Raw genomic sequence first — 22,182 nt, forward strand, 5'->3', positions numbered from 1 at the left:
GAAGGGGAGCCAGGGGAGAGCCACATGACAATGAAGTTGCCAGTTGACACCTTTGTGATGTCAGCAGCCTCAGGAGACTGCCTGGCTGAGGGAGGGAGAGTCCTGCCTCTGCTCCTCCTGGGTGGTGTGGGGGTGTTTTGTGTGTCTCGGTAAGCTGGCTGTCCCTTGGGGAACCAGGGCCTGCAGCGTGGGGTAGGGGGCTGTGCTGGGGTTCGTGTGTGTGTGTGTGTGTGTGTGTGTGTGTGTACCAGAGGTGTCCTGGAGGATTAGGTTAGCTTGAATCCCCTAATCCACAGGCTATAGAGGGACCTTGGAAGTCTCCAGCCCAACTCCCTTCTTTACTGATGAGCAAAGTGACTTGTTTAAGGTCAGTTCTCCCAGTGGGTCCTTTCCTTGGGAAATGAACTTGGACGGGTTCCAGTTCTTGGTGGTGTTGGGAGAGGATGGGAAAGGGGAGCTTCTTTTGAAGCGAGGAAAGGGAATTCCTCTGATAAGGTGGTCCTCTTAAAACTGCTTACTTAGTGTGCCTACAGCCCTGTCTGCATTTGGCATATATATGTGTGCTAGTATTTTAAAAAGCCTTTAGAGCAAGTATAAGGTACTCCCCTTAACACAAAGCCCAAATGTTTCAAAAAATATATGAGTGCAATGATATGAACTATTTCTTACCATTATTATTCTCCTGGACTTTTAAAATAGTGTCTTTCTAGAGTTTCTAGTGGGAGTTTATATTTGCTAACTATTTGAGGGATGCTGGGGGGGTTGTCTTTTGGAGGGAGGGATAGAGAGTCTGGAAGCTTAAGAGTTTGGATGTATCATTTACTCCATAGAGGAAGGCACAGTGGGCAGAAATGAAGACAAAAAGCTTTATATTTGGGAGAAAATGGGATTTGATATAGAACTTAGCTTGAATATTAATAAAATAATGCAACCTATATTTAGCTTAGCACAGTGCCTGGCACCTGGTATATAATAAATATTTATTGAATGAATGATGCGTGAATGTCTCTAATGGTTTGTTCCCTTTTCATGCTTCTCTGCCAAGAGAGAAATTAATAAACTCAAGTGGATTTGTGGCTGGTTAGCTAATGCGTGATTGTGTTTACTTACTCAGCATTCCTAGTGTGACTGGCCGTGAATTAAGATGATGACTTAGGAGTGTTTACCAAATTGAAAGTGACCTTATTTAAGTGGACGTTTCAAACACTTAAAATAATGACCCAAAGGATAGCTGTACTAATTGAAGCAGCATTTCATTGATAGGGGAGCCACCCTTTCCTTATAATTAAAAAAAAAAAAAAGTTCTTGCTAGATCTTACATGATTGCCCAGGAGAGGAATTTGGCCGGTGAAGGCTATGGGCAAGAATTAATTTCCGGATTGACGGTTTCCTCCCCCTTCCCCCGCCCCGCCGCCCCGGGTGGGGAGGAGCCAGCGAGTGGAGGGTGTGGCTTGGAGGGGGTGGGGGTGGGGAGGCTGCCTTCCCAGTGGGCGGGGTCTGCCGTTTGTTTTCTCCCTGTGAGAGCTGATCGCCCAGCGGTTTGCCAAAGCTTATGGAGTGATTTTACCCGCTTTCCACCTTTTCTTTTAGGTCTTACTCCTTCTTTCTGACTTTTCCTTTCCAGGGGAGCCAGTGTCTCCATGTTTCCCCGTTTAATTTCTAGCCTCCTCGTGGGGCAAACTTTCTCTAGACAGCAGCCTCTGGCTCAGGCTTAGCCTTTTGGCCTTAGGATGGCACGTGTTCTCATTGAGAAAAGTCTCCAACGATTGAAGTCCACTCAAAGTTATTGGCGACGCCGGTCAGCCATGTCTCTTTCTGGAGCACTGCCCTTTTCACAAAGCGTGGGGAACAGCTCATGTCAAGGAACAGTCCTTTTGCCCAGGGTAGCTGTGTGTGTTGTGGTCCTGAGGTCTGCATACCCACAGGCTGGTTTCAGCTTTGCCAGGTTAGACCACATCTCTAAAGTGCCTTCCTCATTGCGAGACTGAGTAGGTATTTGCTGAATAGAGAATGAGCGGAAGAGACAAAGGCGAATAGAGAAAAAGGTGAATAGAGAATGCAGTCTTTTCCCCATTACCTGATCTCAGAACCCTTAAAACAATTTCTCTTCAAGGAACATCTATGAGACTATTATTTCAGGGATGTTGCTTTGGAAAGTTCTGAACTAGGCTATATGTCCTTGGCCGAGTTGCTAAACGTCTCTGGGCTTTGTTTTCCTCTTCACTGTATGGAGGGAGGTGAACTAGAGAAAAGAGAACTTCCAACTCTCTTTAGGACTTCCAAACTCCTGTAGAAATGGGAAGGTTTCAGGCACAGCAGGAGGGGCCAGGAGGGGCCGAGAGGAGGAGATCCTCGCTGTTCCTTCTTACTTACACCACGCGGGCCCAACTGGGTCAGGCTGCTGCAGAAACAGAATTTGCTCTCCCCGGTGAGCTGCTCATGCACCTCTAGCAGCAGCTGGGTCACCCTTAGTGCTTACAGCTTTTGATGAGTCCACCTCTGCCCCACCTCGACCCCAGGGCGGCTGTCCTTCCATAGTGCAAGTGAGGATATCAGGTGAGCCCGCTGGGGAGCACCTGGTTATTGGGCTCAAATTCACCAGCTGGGGCTGGTCTGGGGCCGGCTCCTATTTTTAGCGCTATCTGACAGTCCTGCTTTCCCCCCCTAATGATCCCTTCGAGGGTCAGCCTCTCCTGACCCAGAAGTCCCTGATGTTATAGGAGGAAAGGGCACGATGAGGTAGCACAAAGGGCACATTACCGAGGCACTGGTTTCTTTCCCTCCTAGGGCCTTGATTTCCTTTCTAGAACACAAGGCAGGATGCTCTCCGAGGGCCTCCCCCTCCCTCCAACGTAAAGTTCCAGCAAGACCCCGTCTGTGCAAAGGGAGGACAGGTGCTTAGAGCCTTACGACCCCAGCACTAGGGACAGAGATTCAAGCAAGCACAGGGTGCCTGGCACAGTGTAAGCAGTCTGTGAATTTTCACAGTAGGTGTTCCACCCAGAGGCATGCGCACACGGGCTAGGAGAAATAGAGTTCTAGCATGCTTTTATTTGCTCAGGAGAAAACCAGAAAGATATGCTGGTGCCATTTTCTTAAGGGAAAACTGCTCATGTGTTCAACGCAGGACTCTCCGTGGGGTTAGCAACCTAAGGGCACAGAAGTCAGGACTGTGTTCTGCTTCCCGGGCCAGGAATTTAGTGGGTACAGGTCTCTAGAAAGTCAGAATTTCAAACACTTTGATGCAGGAGCTGCTTTTGATATCTGGTTCTCTCCAGACTTTTGACACTGCCTGTGTCCCTTTCAGCAGGGTCATCTCAGCGGGGATGGGGCTTGGGCCAAGTACCATGGAAAGCAGATGAAAATGAACAGGAAGGGTGGCCTGGAAGAGAAAAAAAGTTTTAAAATATGTCAGGAGGGTTGGGGCCTAAGGGCCAAATATGTCTGTCTGTCTGTCTGCCTATGTGTCTATCTATCTATTACCTATTTTCTATCTGTCTGTGAACCTAGGTCTGTTTTTAGTAGCAGCTGGTATGAGCTCTTTTTGCCATTTCCCTTTAGGCTGCCAAAGTCCTCGCTCAGGAGATTGGACCCTTAGAGCATGCAGGCCAGGGGAAATCCCTCCCGTGGCCGTGTTCTCCGGGGATGCCTTTGTTTTCACGCCTTCTCCACATGCTGCATTTCTGTAGCGTTCATTCTCCAGAGGAATCTAAGGGAAGTCTTGAAATTACATACCATTTTGGGGTTGGGGGGATTGGATCACATTCTCAGCTTCTAACAAACCTAGATACTATGGCCCATGGCTAGGCTTCCCTGAGTAGTCATTATGCCTGAAACTCGTGTTGTGACTTTGCCCGAGCCCCTTGACTTGGGAGGAGAACATGGATTCTCTTTCACCACAGGAGAGAGAGGGCTTGTATGAGCTTCAGAAGGGGTGAGGTGATTTTGGACAAGCCCTTCAGCATCTAGAGACCTGTTCCATTTTTGATAAAATCAGTATGCCAAATCTGGCTTCTCCAGGGTTGTTCTAAAGACTGACTGTGATTTAAAACAACTCAGTGTCTACTGTTTACTATACAACCCGTCAGGCATGGGATCCTCCCAGCAGCCCAGTGAGTCATGGGGCATGACCCCATTTTGTAAGTGAGGAAAAAGAAACTCTAAGAGGTGTCATTTGTCCAAGGTCACGGAGCTGATGGGTGACGAAGACAGGATACGGCGGAAGTTTTACTGTGAGAGCACGCTCTTGGTTACTAAGCTACACCAACACCACAGACACAAGTGCCTCAAAATACTTATTATTTTTACAGGCTTCGTGGAATGAGTTGTCCCCTCCTAGGCCCTAAATGGTCCATTAACTTCAGGCCAGACCAAACCACCCTTGGTACGTGACCTCGTTAACCTCTGGGGTCCCTTGTCTTTCAGAAGGTTTACGACGCTTCTCAGCATTAAAGTCTTACTTTCACCTTTGATATCGTGTTGTATGATTTTCTTCTTTTCGCAGGCGAGGAAGTTAACAGGAGGAGCAACCTTCCTAAGCTCACTCAGAGAGTGAGTGGCAAAGCTACCAGCCATTGACTTGTCGATGCCTGAGGTGACTCCGATTCCCTGGGTAGCCACTTCCGTAAGGAGGAATTCTTTCCAAGGTAATCTGGAATGTGCTGTATCCATTGGGCAGACCACTGGGCACTTTGTACTTATCAAAGCCCCAGATAGTGCAGAACCGCTCTAGTGGATATGTCTCCGTAATCCCGCATGGCTACCCTACTCCCGGCCTGCCCTTAAGAGCAAACTTGGATATTGAAATTGTGAAGCACTAGAAGCCTTTGGTATTCTTTCAGGGGGAATCTGTACCTCACAGAGGCCCTAGGAAGTTAGGAGGAGGACCGAAGGAAATTGAGTCCCGTCTCTCCTTCAGCATTCCTTGTGGACAGATTTTCAGGGAAGTAGGTAATGTGGGAGGTGGAAACTTGGAGCACAAGTGCCTCGGGCACTGTGAGAGGTTTCCCCACTGGAAGCCATGGAGAGAGGCCATCTTGGCATTTGGCGTAGCAATTGAAAAGGAGACCATTCATCCTGAGAGAGGTTGATGAGAAGGTCTCTAAGTCTCAAAGTGTTCCTAGCGTCTTTAAAAGCCTGTTAGTTTTTCGGAAGGGCCAGCTGTCAGAGGGACACAGGTGTGTTATTGTGATATTCCCAGGACAAATCGGGGGAGACCCAGGGAGCTCCTGAGAAGAAAGCTGACTCGACTGTGGGTCTTGCAAGGAGTGTCCCTCCTTCTCATCAGAGCCCACAAGCCCACTTCTGCGGCCCAGGTCTTCCTAGCGTTTCACTTCCTTGGGCAGACAGAAGACGTTCCCTCTACGGCCTGGCCGTGGGCCCAGTGAGACAAAAGTGGGGCAGAGCAGATAGCGGAGTGACTGGTTAACTTTGTGATAAATGCTTTTGCTCCTGTTGCCTGGCAGACTCTCAGTCTGAGCCCTTCTGCACGAGACCCCCAGTGTCCCAAGGGTCAGGGGCAGGACCGCTAACCTGCCACGGGGTGCGCATAGCCCCCTGCTTCATGGAGCAAGCTCTCTACCTTCCTGGACACCTTATTTCAGCCAAAGGTCTCTCCACTCCCCAAAGCCAGAGAGGATGAAAGGTCAGGAAAATGCCTCTGAGAATATCCTGGTGCGTGCGTCCTGCTGCGTCATCTGGCCGCTCGCCTTCACCCCTGCTCCCCCAGCCTACAGCTGCGCGCTTCTGTGCAGAAACGGGCCGCGCTGGGTTCTCTCCGAGATGGATTCTTTTGCTGTTGCCCTAGTAACAGAATTATTAAACCAAGTTCCAGCCTCGGGAGTATTTGTGCCTGGTGAGGTAATGTCTGTCGCATGCAGCCTTTTCATTCCTAGCCCCAGCCCCTCGCTTCAGGCTCTCGGTATCTCACCCCTAGACTGATGGGCTCAGCTCCTCCCTGGCCCCAGATGCCACCTGTTCCCCATCTCCACCCCAGGGTGGCTCCCAGCTGAGCAACACCCTTTCTCAGCCTCAGAGACTCTGTGTTGACCAAACCCCCCATCAGCCTGGCATTCAGAGCCCCCCATCGTGGCCCATACCACTTTCCAAAAGCCCACAGTGCTCCCTTCCCAAAGCCCACAGGGCTCCGTGCACTTTAGCAGAGCGGGCTGTGCCTGAAGTCCAGTGACAGGGAGGAGATCCAGGAGGAACAAAGACGGAGAATCCACAGGACTTAGGTAGCAACTGGTTGGTGGAGAGGCAATAAATAGAGTGGAAGGCTTAAGCATCTGGGCTTTGGAATGAAACTCTATAAAATTTGAGCTCTCTCACTCAATAGTTCTGTAACCTTGAGCAAGTTTCTTTCTCTTCTCTTCTTTTTTTTTTTTTTTTTTGATTTATTTATTTATTTTAGAGAGAAAGAGTGCAGGAGCTGGGGGAAGGGAAGAGAGAGGAAGCAGACTCCCTGCTGAGCTGGGCTCGGGGCTCGGTCCCACAATTCTGGGACCATGGCCTGATCCAGAATCCAAGGCCTAACCGAGTACATCACCCAGGCAGCCCCCGACCACCACCACCCCTGGGCTAGTTTCCTCCCTCAAGTCTCAATTTCCTCAAAGACAACATAGAGATAATGGTGGTACCTTCTTCATAAGGGTTTCTTTGCCCAATTAAAGATCTTCTAGAACACTTTGCTTAGTACCTGTGTGCGCAGAATCACAGCAGCTGTGTTACCTGGGATGATGATGGTGGCTGACAGGCGAAGGGTGACCCTATGGGAAATGGGGTCGAGAGTGGCTCCAGATTTGGGCGAGTGGGGGGAAATGGCACAGAGAGAGAATCCAGGTGCAGAAGGAACCCGCTGGTGAGAACGGATCATATTTTCATTTGGGGATGTACTGAGTTTGAAGTGTTACATCTCACTTGAATTGATCGTCGCTGAGTACCAGGCACTAGCTGGTATTGTCACATTCCACGCATTGTCACTTATATAATTCCCACAGCACCCCCTGAGATGGGGATTCTTAACACGTGGCAAGATCAAGCAGCTTGCCCAGCCGGTAAGCAGCAGAGCTGGGATTCGAATCCAGGTGTTTGTGTCTCCAGCGGCTGCACACTTTTGACTACTATATGCACTGCTTCCTAAATATCTTGACTATGGTTAGGAGGTCCAGTCCTTTTGTGTGTGTCTGTGCGTGTGCGTGTGTGTATTGCACACACATGCACTTTAGTGCTGAGGTGGTCTTTGGGGGAACATAATGGTTTGTGTTGCTTCCTGCCAAGGCAGTGGTCTGCCCTCTCACTTGGGGTTCCTGTGTGGAAATTTGTCCCCTGGACTTGGGGACCTCTTTTATGACATGTGCTCCCCTGAGCTTGTGCTCCGAGCCAGTGGCCCAGTGCTCACCTCTCCCCCGGTCTCATTCCCAGTCTCTCCCCACATGGTGTCCTTGGTCTTGAAGTGCCTTAACATCTCTGAACCTCAGTTTCTTCCTCTGAACAACTTAAGCAGTTACAGAATTACAAGAAGCATCAAAAAAGATAGATGTTTCTTGAGGAGAGGGGCTCTTTCTGATTTCTCAACATTCCCAGGGCCTGGGCCAGAGCTGGGCTTCCACCTGCTGATCTCTGTGTGAATACGTGACCAACCTACCATATAGATAGTTCTGTATGGTGCTGGGTCCACCCCTTTTGTTTGATCCTACTGAGATGGCTTCCCTTTCTACTTATTGCTGTCCTGGATGGTCACCCCAGTTTTCATGCTTTGGGGATGACTCTGTTTAAACTTAGAGTGTCAGCTAAACCATAATGGCAGAATTGGGCTACAGCCCCCGTGCCGCGTGTTGGGTGTGTGCCCATATATGTGGTGGGAGATGGGGAGGTGGTGGCAGGTGGCAGGTGTGGAGAGACAAGGGGGTCGACTGGATCATATTTCCTCTACAGACTTCTTTAGTGATGGAGAAAGGTGTTCTGAGACCCCGAGGGACGTGAGTTTACATGCAGTAAATGGAACCCATGCTACAGTTGAATCTTAAAGGCCAATGGGATGGTGTAAGGAGGGGAGGACTTTGGGAGGAGATTAGGTTGTGAGGGTGAAGCCTCATGAATGAGATGAATGCCCCATCACAAAGGCCCCAGAGAGCTCTTAGCCCCTTCTGCCCTGGGAGGATACAAGGAGTCTGAGACCTGGAAAAGGGCGCTCCCAGCACTTTGATCTTGGACTTCCAGCTCCCAGAACTGTGAGAAGTAAATTTCTGTTGTTTACAAGCCCCCCAGGTGGGGGCATTTGTTATAGCAGTCTGAGTAGACAGCAGGGTATGATGAGTTGGCTTTTAACAGGAATTTTCTCTTCTTTTATTAACAATGCTTCAACATGGCAACTTTTAAAATGGTTTTCCCGCTATCATTTCAGGTAGTGACACTTTCAGTAAACTGCATCTCGCTTTAGTTGCTATTTAATTAAGACTTAACCTCTAAAAATGCACATTTAATACTCAGCATAAACCCTTGACTTGTTCCCTTTGAAGATAAACAGGTGAGATAGCTTCTTGAACTCTAAATTCTGTGATAATTAAGATTAGTTGCCATAGAGAGAAAGAGAGGGAGAGAGGCAGAAATGCACGAAAATGTACCATACTTTTCATGTTTAGGAAATTCATTGAGTTAAATATTCAGGGCCATAAAATCTACCCAGACCTAGATACCTATTAATCTGCTGGCCACACAGTCACCAGAGTGATCTTTCGTTGTCAGGAAAGCCTTCTCTAATTGCTCCGCTCCTTTGCTCAGAAACTTTGAATGGCTCACCGTTGTCCTGGGTACCGATGGTGTCCCAGACCCTCAGGACCTGGCCCGACCTCCCTTCCCCAGCTCCTGTGCTACCAGCTCGCCATATGGGTGATGGCGGCGCCTGCTGCCACCTGCAGCGGGCCAAGCCTCCCTACATTATTTACCCTTTGGATTCTCTTTCTCATCCTCTCGTGGCTTTGCCGAGTTCCTGCTTGCTCTTCTGGACCCAGTTCAAATTCCACATCCTATTTAAATGTTGGGCCTCTTTGGATTCTTCCAGAGAGATATTCTGTCTTTGCACTTTTATGACAATTCTTATTATAATGCACCACAATTAAACATTTTCCCTACTAGACTGAGAGCAGCTTGGGACCCAGGGACCCACTCATCATATGAATGTGTACAATGCCTTCTGTGAATATAGACCTAGTCAGATGGTATCTAGCTCATCGTGGGTCCTGAATCACTCTTGTTGGAGCAAATTAAGTGAATGGCATTACATTGCCAGTTAATAGTCTGTGTTATGAAGTATGACGTTATCAAGATTTCTTCAGAGAACAAATGAGCCAACTGAGTGTTGTCTTGGCACACCATATAAAAGCTGCAGTTCTGGGACACCTGGGTGGCTCAGTCAGTTAAGCATCTACCTTTGGCTCAGGTCATGATCCCAGAGTGCTGGGTTCGAGTCCCGAATCGGGCTCCTTGCTCAGCGGGGAGCCTGCTTCTCCCTCTCCTTCTGCCTGCTTGTGCATGCTCTCTCTCTCTATCTGATAAATAAATAAATAAATAAAGTCTTTAAAAAAATAAATAAAAGATGCAATTTTTTAAATTAAAAAAGTCCCCTTGTTGAAGGTGGTTGTCTTTGCACACCCAACTGTGTGAAACTAATCTGGAGCTTGCTGTTACCCCTCTGGTTAAGTAGTAGAAAGGGCGAAGTTTGAGTCCACGACAGAGTCTTTTCTTTCACGATGCCAGTAACATCCTCTGGACACTCCAGACACTCAGCGGTGGTGGGAGGCCTTATCATTTGGTGTTGCAGATGTGAGCTGTGGAGTGAGGTGGACATGACTGGGTACCCAGCCTCCAGGAAAGTATTTAACAAAAGGTAGTAGCTGTTATTTTTGTGTGGTTTTGTAATGGCTCTGGGTTATGAACAGAATGTGTAACAGCAATGCAAAATGAGACACTAACATGTTTCCCCCAAGAAATAGCAAATGAAGTAATCCTTGCTGATTTTTCTTTTCACCACTTATTTGTGTGTGAGAGAGAGAGAGAGAGGGAGCGTGAGCACAAGCAGGGGCAGCAGCAGGCAGAGAGAGAAGCAGACTCTCCATGGAGCAAGAAGCCCGATGTAGGACTTGATCCCAGGACTCCAGGATCATGCCCCGAGCCAAAGGCAGCCGCTTAACTGACTGAGCTGCCCAGGCACCCCATCATTACAGATTTGCTGGTGAGTTAAAATGTGGTTGGTTATTAGTAGCTGTTGGAGACTTGTCAGGGTCTAAACCCAGTCCCAGGAGGTTTCCAAAAGAACTGCTTGACTAGGGTCATCCGGGGGAAGCCGCTCAGATATGTGTGGTTCTGAGCCCAGCGAGCCCGGCAGTCAAGGTTCCCGGACTGAAGAGTCCCAGGATGTGTCTGGTGAGGCTGGGACACAGCTAGAACCCAGCTGCCTGGAGACAGACCTTCGGCTTCCCCACACAATGGGCACGCAGGGCAGGCAAACTTTCTGCCCATCTCTGCCAGATCGTAGAGCCCAGCGCCTCCTGTCCTGCGTAGGAAACCCCCGAAGAGGAACTTCCTTGAGGCTTTACATGAAAGCTACATCCGCAGCCGCCTCTTAATTCTGTCCCTATCAGACCCGTGACTCCCAAAGCTTGTCATTCATTTTGACTCTTAGAGGGTGAGTGTGTAGTCTCTGACGAATACATTTATTAAAAATGGAATCTCCTGTCCCTGGTGTGTTCTTAGGGATTCCTCCCTCTGATCATGCATCAGCGACGCAATCAGCGACGCAAAGAGTTGCTTTATTTAATGTACCCTGCTTTTATGTTACTTTGTTTTCTTTTTCTTGTTTAAAGAAAAGAAGTTTCTGTAGTCAGCTTACATACAGGGGACTGCGGAGCATGGGAAAGAAATGACGGTGTGGAAGTCTATGGAAGAGGCTGAGGTCTGAGATGACTAGGGTGTTCCTGAAGGTTCCAAGAGTGCCCACAGGCTGGCCCCTTCTGAACTTCCAGAAGCTGCTCTGTGTGAGAACTCATTCTCTTCCTCCCTCCTCTTCAGCTCCTCTGAAAACCAGGAGTGGAGCGGAGGGGCAGGCTCATGCAGGGGCCCTTGCGTGGAGATCTAGCCAGAAAGAGCCTGGAGCCAGGAATGTGGGGAACTGAAGGTTAGTCCTGGTGCTTTCCTAAACTCCTGTGCAACCTTGGACAAGCCCTTCACTCCCTAGTCTTATGTTTCACCATCCCTGAACCCAGGGAGCTACATCTGTGGGTCTTGGCTACCATGGAGTCAGGCCAGGGACAAGCGGTAGGGCAGGAAAACAGCCCCTTCATCTCCGACTGAAAGGTGCACTTTGGCTGTACTTTTTTAACACCTTGTCCAAGGCAATGATGTGTGATTCGGAGACTGGTGCAATCTGGAATTGGCAGCCTGGAGGGCTGGGATAGCAGGAGTCACCAGGAGCGCAGGGGAGCTATAACCTGGAGACAGCAAAGCTCTGTGCTTCCTCGGGAGGGGAAGTGATGGGGCTCTTTTATTTATTTATCTGCTTTTTAAATTTATCTATTTAGTTTAATTTTTATTTTAATTTTAGTATGTTTGTTTTTTATTTTATTTTATTTTTTAAAGATTTTATTTATTTATTTGACAGACTGAGATCACAAGTAGGCAGAGAGGCAGGCGGGGTGGGGAGTGGGCGGGGGAGCAGGCTCCCCGCCGACGCCAGGACCCTGGGATCATGACCCGAGCCGAAGGCAGAGGCTTTATTCCACTGAGTCACCCAGGTGCCCCTGTTTTTTATTTTTTTAAATGTTTTAGACAATGTTTATTTTTTATCAAGTTTTCAATTTTAATTCCACTATAGTCAATGTGCAGCGTTATATTGGGTTCAGGTGTACAATAGAATGATTCAAAATTCCATACATTACTCAGTGCTTATCCCAGCACGAGTACTCTTTAATCCCCCTCCCCTATTTCTCCCATCCCCCCTTCCCCATCTTCCTCCTGGTGACCAGCAGTTTGTTCCCTATAGTTAAGAATTTGGTTTCTCAGTTTCTTCCTCCCCCTCTTTGTTCATTTGTTTTGTTTACTAAATTACACATGTAAGTGAAAAGCATATGGTTTTTGTCTTTCTCTGACTTATTTCATTTAACATTAGACTCTCTAGCTTCATCCATGTTGCTGCAGATGGCAGGATGTCATTCTTTTTTATGGCTGAATAGTACTCCATTGTATATATTTGCCACATCTTCCTTATCCATCCGTCAACCAATGGGCACGTGGGCTGCTTCTATAACTTGGCTATTATAGATAATGTTGCTATAAACATAAGGGTGCATGTATCCCTTCGAATCAGTGTTTTCATATTCCTTGGCTAAATACATGCTAGTGTGATCACTGGATTGAAGGGTAGCTCTATTTTCAATTTTTTGAGGAGCCACCATACCGGTTTCCACAGTGGCCACCCCAGTTTGCATTCCCAGCAACACTGCACGAGGGTTCCTTTTTCTCCACATCCTTGCCAACACTTGTTGCTTCTTGTGTTTTTGGTTTTAGCCATTCTGACGGGTGTGAGGTGATATCTCATTGTAGTTTTGATATTTGCATTTCCCTGATGTGATGGCTGATGTTGAGCATCTTTTCCTATGTCTGTTGGCCATCTGTCTGGTTTCATTGGGAAAATGTCTGTTCAGGTCTTCTGCCCGCTTCTTAATTGGATTATTTGTTTTTTGGTTTGATTTGGATGAGTTCTTTATATATTTTAGCTACTAACCCCTTATCAGGTATGTCATTTTCAAGTATCTTCTCCCATTCCATAGGTTGTCTTTGCTGCGCAGAAGCTTTTTATTTTTATGTAGTCCCAATAGTCTATTTTATTTTATTTTTTAAGATTTTATTTATTTGAGAGAGAGAGAGAGAGCACAAGAAGGGGAGGGTCAGAGGGAGAAGCAGACTCCCTGCTGAGCAGAGGACCTAACGCAGGACTCGATTCCAGGACTCCAGGATCATGACCTGAGCTAAAGGCTGTCGTTTAACCAACTGAGCCACCCAGGTGCCCCCAGCAGTTTATTTTGTTTTTTCATTTCCCCTCCCTCAGGAGACATATCTAGAAAAAAGTTGCTATAGCTGATGTTAGAGAGACTACTCCCTGTGCTCTCTTCTAGGATTGTCATGGTTTTGGGTCTTACATTGAGGTCTTCAGCCATTTTGAATTTCTTTTTGTATATGGTGTAAGAGAGTGGTTCAGTTTCATTCTTTTGCAGGTAATTCTCCAGTTTCCCCAGCACCATATGTTGAAGAGACCGTCCTTTTCCCTTTGCCTATTTTACCATTTGGCCAGTACCATACTGTTTTGATCACTACAGCTTTGCAGTGTAACTTAAAATCTGAAATTGTGATGCCTCCAGTTTTGTTCTTCTTTTTCAAGATTGCTTTGGCTCTTTGGGGTTTTTTGTGGTTCCAAACAAATTTTAAGATCATTTCTTCTAGTTTTGTCAAAAATCCTGTCAGTATTTTGATAGGGATTCCAGTAAATCTATAGATTGCTTTGAATAGTTTGGACATTTTAACAATATTTGTTCTTCCAGTCCATGAGCATGGACTAACTTCCCATTTCATTGTTCATCTCCAATTCCTCTCTCATCAGGGTTTTACAATTTTCAGAATACAGGTCTTTCACCTCCTTATTTAAGTTTATTCCTAAATATTTTATTATTTTTGGTGAAATTGTAAACGGGATTGATTTCTTGACTTTTCTTTCTATTGCTTCATTATTAATGTATAAAAATGCAGTGGGCTTCTGTACATTGATTTTGGATCCTAATGGGGGTTCCTTTTAGGTAAGTTGGTCAGGGAAGGCCAGCCTGGGGGATGACGTCACAGACGTGGGCAGGGGACATAGCCCACAGGCCCTGAGGCTGTGCTGAGGAATTTAGCTTTAATTCTAAGTGACACAAAGCTACTGATGGTTTGGGCAGTGGGATAATAACTGATGGATGTTTTACAAAGTTCCTTCTGGCTGTTGTGAGGTGAACAGACTGTCAAGGGGGCAAGAGTGGAATTGAGGGTGACCAGGTGGTCCAGTGGATGTAGCCATAATCAGGAAGCAGGTGATAGTGGCTTGGTCTAACAGATTTATATTTTGCAAACAGAACCTACCAAATACGGGGTGTGAGAGAAAAGAAGCAAAGTGATTCCAGATTTTTGATCTGAATGGGAGAATGTTTTACATTTACTAAAATGAGGAGCCGTGGGGATGGAGGGGCTAGTGTGGCGATTGCTATTTTCTGGCTCAGGTGTGTTAAACTCAGGCTGCCTGTTTCATGTCCCAGTGCCAACATTTAGAAGGCAATAGGATGTATGAATCTGGAGGGCATGGCTTAGCTTAGCACTGGAGATAAGAAATTTGGGTGTCATCAGATGATATTTTAACCCCTGGGCCCCAAGGAGCATCAGAGATTGAATGCAGAGAAAGAATGTAGGGAGAAAGCCAGGACCGATTCCAGGGTTCTTCTACCATTTAGAGGTTGGGAAGAGGAGGAAGAGGCAGCAAAGGAGACTGAGATGGGACAGCCAGGGAGGAAGGAGAAAAATGTAAGAATGTGGGATCCTGGAAGCTGAGTGAGGGTCTAAAATGTTGGCCAAGGGGCGCCTGGGTGGCTCAGTGGGTTAAAGCCTCTGCCTTCAGCTCAGGTCATGATCCCAGGGTCCTGGGATCAAGCCCCACATCGGGCTCTCTGCTCAGCGGGGAGCCCTCTTCCTCTTCTCTCTCTCTCTGCCTGCCTCGCTGCCTACCTGTGATCTCTATCTGTCAAATTAAAAAAAAAAATGTTGGCCAAATCTCCCAATTCTTTTTCTTGTTGGTACTGCTTTGCCACAGCTCATGTAACTGGTAGCATTTAGATGGTTACCAGTCTTCTGCGGGTAAACAGTAAATGAGTAAATTAGCTGGACTTTATCAGTGGTTCTGGGTAAGGCAATCATAGGGAACTGTTTAAAGAACTCTGCCCTTTAAGGAGAAAGGATAGCCCTGGCTTGTGGAGAGCACCTTTGTCACATGCATAAAGGAATATTAGGGAGTCAGAGTTTCAGAGCGGGAAAGCCTGTTTGAAACCACTAGTCCCAGCCACTGCTTCTGTGGGAAAGAAAACAAACTTGTCCAAAGTCATCTGGCCCCTTTGTTAGCTGATGTTAGGACACTGTCTCTTCACTCTCAGCCCACGCTTGGCAGAACTGCATGTTGTAGACCAAGGCATTTCCAGTGATCGGCTCCCCCAGATTGACTGAGCTGCAGGATGTGAAGGTAGCTTGACTGAGCAGTGAGGTGTAAATGAATGAGCCAAGCTTTGGGGCCAAACCAACCTGGAGTGAATCCTGTGTCCAGCTCTTACTAGATAAGCATCAAGGTGCTTGACTCTGAACCTTGCTCTCTGTCACGTGGTGTTGTCACCTATCACAGCTGATGTGCTGGTGTGAACCCTCTGACCCACCCCATGTGGTGCCGACAGTAAGTGGGAGCTTCCTCCCCACCAACCCCTGCTGCTTCTTCCTTCCAACGCAGTTGTTATGAGAAGCAATGGAAGGTTCCTCCCAAAACTTGAAGGAAGCCAAGACCTCAGAAAGCAAACCAAAAACAGTATTCTCTGTGGATGTGTGTAATTTAAAGCTTTGTTTTGTTCTGAAAGTAATGGCCCAACTCAAATGTCTGTAAGTAAACCGTGAACACATTAGAGCCATCCCTCCGGGAAGACGTGGGGTGATAAGACTGAGAATGATTAAGTAAAACAGAAATCCTTCAATGATTCTTATTTTTTTAAAGGATATATATATTTGAGAGAGAGAGAGTGTGTAGGGGCAGGGGCAGAGGGATAGAATCTCAAGCAGACTCCCTGCTGAGCGGGGCTTGATCCAAAACCAGTGAGATCATGTCCTGAGCCCAAACCAAGAGTTGGGACACTTAACTGACTGAGCTCTCCAGACGCCCCAGCCCTCATTTAAAAATCAAAACCCTGTTCTTCTGAGTATAAAACTTTTCTTCCCTGACTATGACGCTTTTGGGAAAAACATGGAAAATGCAGAAAAGTATGAAGAAGAAAGTAAAAATAATACATAATTCCATAACCACTATTACCTTTTGGGTGAGCTTCCAGTCTTTTCTATGCATATTTGGCCATGGGCCACTCAAATGCCCCTTCACCAGAGAGCTGGCGAGCAACTTTGGAAGTGGCCTCAGCATTTGAACCAAAGTCCCACTTTCTAGAGCTGGCCCCAGCTGGTGCCTGAGCATGGCTGCCTGTGTATCACAACAGCCGGGCAATTTTTCAGGCAGTTTCTCCTCAGATAGCTGTTGGGTTTTTATTTGGCTTTGGGACATATGTAGTATCTACATTTTTATGTAGACTGATGGAATAATTATTTTCCTTTTTTGACTTCTTCCAGTGTTTTTATGCCTGAAAAATCTTTCTTGTCCAGAGATCAGGCAAATCTTCAACTACATTTTCTCCTTTTGTTAATAGTTTTATTTTTTAAGTCTTTAATCTGTCTGAAATTCATTTTGGTTTATGGTGTCAGGTGAAGGATCTAGATAGAACTCTTCCTAAATAGATTTCCTAGCAACACGTCCTCCTTGACCAAAGGCAAGTTACTTCACCTTCTTTAACGTCCATTTTCTTATTCAGAGAGGATCAAGGAAATCCTACTACATAGGGGTTAGGTTGAAGAAAAAACAGGTCATTGATATGAAAGCATTTTACAAATGCTCTAGAAATGTTGGTTTTTGCAGTTGTTATTAAGTGAGAAGATCAGGTGTGATTGCTTCTTTGGCATAGTCTTGTCCCTGTCCACTTAGGAGAACAATACCAACAGGGCTGGGCCCCAGGATCCCAACAAACCCAAGGGTATTGGGCCCACAGAGAGGTTTTAGGATGCCACAGAGGAGTTGAAATGTAGGCTGTTTATAGTAAATATAGTTCAAGGCTGCATATGTTTATGGATGAGGAGCAAAGGAGAAGTTCAGAGTCTGTATTAGAGAGGGGGTGGTGATCTATCAGGGAAAGTGGCCAAAGCCTTTCACGAGAAGATAATATCTGATGAAGGGAAACATTTAATTATTTGTCTCTGAAATCCTAAAGGACCACAAAGCAGGTGGAAGTTCAGGAATGATAGAGACACATGGCCTGGCATGGGAAGAGGGAGGGTTTTCCGGGCATGCTGTGCTGTTTCCGAGCTGGCTTCCGGGGCTCGTCAAAGTCTGGCTCAGAAGGGTAAGTTGAGCAGTGCTGTCTTGGTGTGGTCAAGGATTCAATCCTCCATTTAGACAAGAAGAGACCTGTCTTATTTCCCATCAGAGGGAGATGCAAAGGAAGTTTGCTGGCAGAGGGAGCCAACTCTTAACCACCGAGGAGAGAATAGCTAAAGATCTAACATTATATGGAAGGCTCTCCACAGTTAACCCTTTCACCTCCAAATTATTTACTCACTTGTTTTCTTTCCTCTTTTTAAATCTACAAGCATGTTTAAAATGTGTTTAACAAGGGAAGGCTACAGGAGGTCTGGGTTCTGGTGGGACTCCTAAAATAATCCTGAGCCTAGGAAATGGTAGAAGAGAGAGAAGTATGGAAGAAGAAAAAGAAGATAAAAAAAATACATTTCTGGGGAAGCTGGGTGACTCAGTGGGTTAAGCCTCTGCCTTTGGCTCAGGTCATGATCTCAGGGTCCTGGGATCCATCCCCGCATCGGGCTCTCTGCTCAGCGGGGAGCCTGCTTCCTCCTCTCTCTCTGCCTGCCTCTCTGCCTACTTGTGATTTCTCTCTCTTGTCAAATAAATAAATAAAATCTTTTAAAAAAAAGTGAGGAACTCTGTCTCCTTCATTTTTGATTTAGGGAGTTTAGTACAGACAGCAGGACGCTGTGGGTGTTATATGTACTGGCTGGTTGAGTTAGGGAGGGCACAGACTAGTGAAATTTCCTTTGGTTAACCAAGAGTTAACATGGTGCTCTTGAAGAGTAATTGGTGGTGGCTGAGTTATGGTAACACTGCACATTCCCCGCTAAGTGCACATTTCCTGTGCAAGACATGGATTTGATGGGGCCTTTTCAGAGTAGGTGACTTAGGCAGTTCTTTTTATTGGGGGGCAAGTAAAGATAATTTGGTCTGGCTTTGGAACCCAGTTTCCCATTATTCCTCATCATGGGGCCTTCGTCCTAGCCAGGCACGTCTACTCATTTATTTCCCCAATCTGAATAGAATGCACAGATCCTGTCTCCATAGCTTTGTGTATGCTGTACCTTGCAAAGCCTGTACCCTCTCCTCTCCCCTGTCCTGAGATCCTACTCACCTTCGAGACCCAAATCTAGCTGCTTTTGTAAAACTGTCTCAAAAGCCTTCTGACTTTCCTCCTTTCCCTGCACTCTCCCCTCTGAATTTCTCCCCTCGCTGTACTGTGTATGTAATTTATTCACACTCATAGAATCTGATGTAAAGTTAGTGTTTTATATGCATATATTTAAATCTCCCAACTACATAGGGGCACCTGGGTGGCTCAGTTGGTTAAGTGTCCAACTCTTTTTTTTGTTTTTAAGGTTTATTCATTTATTTGAGGGAGAGAAAGAGAGCACATGGGTGTGTGCATGAGTTGGGGGAGGGGCGGAGGGAGAGGGAGAAAGAGAGTCCTCAGGCAGACTCCCTGCTGAGCACAGAGCCTGACATGGGGCTCAACCCCAGGACCCTAGATCATGACCTGAGACAAAATCAAGAGTCAGACTCTTAACCAACTGAGCCACCCAGAAACCTCAATTGTTCAACCCTTGATTTCGGCTCAGGTCATGATCTGAGGGTGGTAAGATCAAGTCCCATGTCAGACTCCATGCTGGGCATGGAGCCTGCTTAAGATTCTCTCTTTCCCTTTTCCTCTGCCCCTTCCCCCTAAAAAATCCAAACCCAACCAAACCAAAACAAAAAACTCCAACTAAATGATATATTTCTTATTGTCTGAGACCTAGTTTTATATTTTCTTATTAGCCCCCCATCACCTCCCACCATAGTGCTTTGTATAAATTTGGCCCCAGACCAGGTACCCAAAAGTTATTTGATAATTTGATGATTTTAGAAGATTCCATGATGCTCATCTCCAGGTAAATTCTCTTTGTGAAGTTAACAAGGCAGGGACAAAGGCAATCTTTGATTTAGCTTTGCACATGGAGCCTACCAACAAGGGGAACAAAATCGTTGCTGTGAGGGTATGTAAGCAACTGGTCAGTGTTCCTCTTTCCAAATTCTACTGGTAAGTCGGGCTCCAGGGATACAAGGCAACCGAGGCTTGAGCCTGTCTTCTGTGTGCAGGCCAAGTGTGGAAGATAGTAAGACCCTGATGACTATCGGACTGCGTGGTGAATATGATAGAAGTGTATAGAAAGCGGTGTGGGAGCCCCGAGGGAGGGTATTAAAATAGGTGATCGGGGAGGATTTCCTGAAGGATGCAGTGCTTGACTTAAATTTAGGCATGGAAGAGAGGGAGGAAAAGATTTTGTTCACCATCACAGTCCAAGTCAGGAAAGGGTGTGTGGAGAAATGTAGAAAGGGAACTTTTCTAAGATAAAGTTATTTTACAAAGAAGCAGCATTGGGAAATCAAGGGAATTTAATTACAACTGCCTCACGAGCAGGATTTGAAAAGGAGTGGGAGGCTCATGGAAACCTTAATTGCTGAGAAAAGTTAAGAGGAGAAATATGACAGAAGTAATAGGTCTGTATGTATGTCATGTCTGATTTGTCATTTTTGTAGACAGGCACTCTGCCTCTTGCCTTCTAGGTTAGAGAAAAAAAGATCCTTCAGCTGCTAAGGTGAAGATACCATTTAGGATGCAGAAATGGGACTTGGAAGTACTCCTGATTCCTTTTAGGGCAGAAAAGGTCCATCTCAGGTTACCTCATTGCAAAGAAGAATAATAAGCATTTGTTCAGTGATAATAATGTGTGAGGTGCCTAAAGGAGCCCCAAATGAGGCTAAATAATTTCTTCCTTCCTTCACAAAATAAAAAACATCTTGCCTGATTTCTCTTCCAATTTATTTTTGTGGTTTTCCATTCCTTTGGAAATCCAGGAGGATGCTTATTTTATGAGTTTTTGTAGACCAGCCCTTCCATATTCAAAGAGGGTACTCTTGTATGTAATAAGCTGGGTCTTTTTTTTTTTTTTTTTAAGATTTTATTTATTTATTTGAGAGAGAGACCGTGAGAGAGAGCATGAGCGAGGAGAAGGTCAGAGAGAGAAGCAGACTCCCCATGGAGCTGGGATCCTGATGTGGGACTTGATCCTGGGACTCCAGGATCATGACCTGAGCCGAAGGCAGTCCAACCAACTGAGCCACCCAGGCGTCCCAATAAGCTGGGTCTTTAAGATGAATGCAATCTGCAGGAAAATGTGATGAATGATACGGCATTAACAACTTTTAGTTTGTAAAGTGGCTGCATGTTGAAGGCATCTGGAAAAATTGTAAATCACAGCACATCCAGAGCATAGGTGACAGATGTCAAGGCAGAGGAGTGGCCAACTGAGGAGGATGGAACTAGACCCTCCTGGGTTCCACATAGGTATTTCTAGAGAGAGGGAAAGATGTAAGGAAGTTTCAGCTTAGAGGAGCTAGAGAAATCAAATCTGTTGGTACACAAAAAAGAGAACCAATGTGGCTAAGAAAAGAAAAGACTACATACCTGAGTAGCAGAGTAGATTAGACCACCTCCAAGGTTCTGCCCAACTCAAACTTTGATTCCATGACTCCCTGAATAAGGATTTAATGAGATTTTTTTCATAGACACTATGTCATAGGCAAACAGAGTCCTTGGATATATATATATATATATACACACACACACATATATATATATATGTGTGTGTGTGTATACACATACATACATAGAAATTATATACAACTTAAGTACATATAATTAATATATATTAATATATTTAGTTTATTTATAAAATCTATATATATAATCTATTATAACTATTAAAGTTCAGGAAAGTTATATATATATAATTATATTTAATATAATGTTATATGAATATATATAATATTTATATATAATATACAAATATACATATAAGGTATATAAATATATAATTATATAAATGTAATTATTTAATATATATAATTTTCCTGAGCTTTAATACTTACATTTGTGCAGTACTTTACAGTTTGTTGGGACTTAATCTCACAGAGTCTATTTGTTCTCTGTTGCCATAATGACACCACGTAACAAAGACCCATGCCATCTCATTGCCATACAACAATAAGTGTTAGTCATGTGTCCAGAGGTTTCTAAGGTGGCTGTGAATCTTGGCTAGCCTTGTTCACTTAGTTGGAGATGGGCTGCTATCAGTTGATCTAGGATGGCCTTAAGCTGAGGTGACTTGGGTGACTCAGCCCTGATCCATGTCTCCTATCTTTCAACAAGCCAACCCAGACATGTCCTCAGGTGGCAGAAGAGGCACAAGAGAGTAAGCAGAAACATGCTAGTCCTCATACACTCAGACCCACCAGAGGAAGTCACAGGGATGAACTCCGTGTCAAGGTATGCAGAAATGTGCTCATTCCTTTTGTTAGAGCAGTTGCAAAGCTACTTGATAAAGGCTGTAGATATGGGTGATTATAGCAATCTACTACAGAAATATTGCCTCACTTAATCCTTCCTGTGTAACGCATTACCCTTAAAGACTGGTATTATTTCTGCTTTTCAGATTAAAACATGACACCAAAGAGGTCAATAATTTTTCTGAGGTCGTGTGGACCAGAGGAACTGGGACTTTTGTCCTCCTGTTATAAAATCAAGGCACTTCCTCTTGTTCTGCTCATGCTTAATTAAGAACATGAATCCCAAAAGTTTTGTCAGAGACTTCCTAGAGGTAGATTGGTAAAGTATGTGGCCCTCACTGTTGTGTGAGTTGGGAGGATACACAAACTTCTACTTACCTATTCGTATCCTTCTTTATAAAATATAATATTTTATAAATATTATATTTTAATATTTATATTTATTTATATAAATATAAATAATATATCGATTCAAGGAATTTTCTAGTCATCTAAAAAACAGTTTATTTGTGATTACTTGGTTGCTTTGTTTATTTGTCAGAGTGGGCTAAATGCTGTAACTAAGTATCCCTAAGTCTTAGTGGTGT

At 45.5% G+C, this 22,182-nt stretch overlaps 1 long non-coding RNA gene across 2 annotated transcripts; it reads left to right on the forward strand.

The window, feature by feature from the left end:
* The first annotated feature begins 21 nt into the window (after nt 1–21).
* LOC125085904 (uncharacterized) lies at nt 22–21,719 on the forward strand. 2 transcript variants are annotated; one of them, XR_007123035.1, is made up of 4 exons: nt 22–149; nt 297–367; nt 4,505–4,646; nt 21,459–21,719. It is a non-coding gene; the product is annotated as an uncharacterized LOC125085904 (long non-coding RNA). The 2 variants fall into 2 exon arrangements; XR_007123036.1 differs by lacking the exon at nt 21,459–21,719 and adding an exon at nt 5,466–6,255 and having other exon boundaries at nt 95–149; nt 4,505–4,624.
* Nucleotides 21,720–22,182: the final 463 nt, after the last annotated feature.

Source organism: Lutra lutra, chromosome 15 (assembly GCF_902655055.1).
Source record: "Lutra lutra chromosome 15, mLutLut1.2, whole genome shotgun sequence".
Taxonomy (NCBI): domain Eukaryota; kingdom Metazoa; phylum Chordata; class Mammalia; order Carnivora; family Mustelidae; genus Lutra; species Lutra lutra.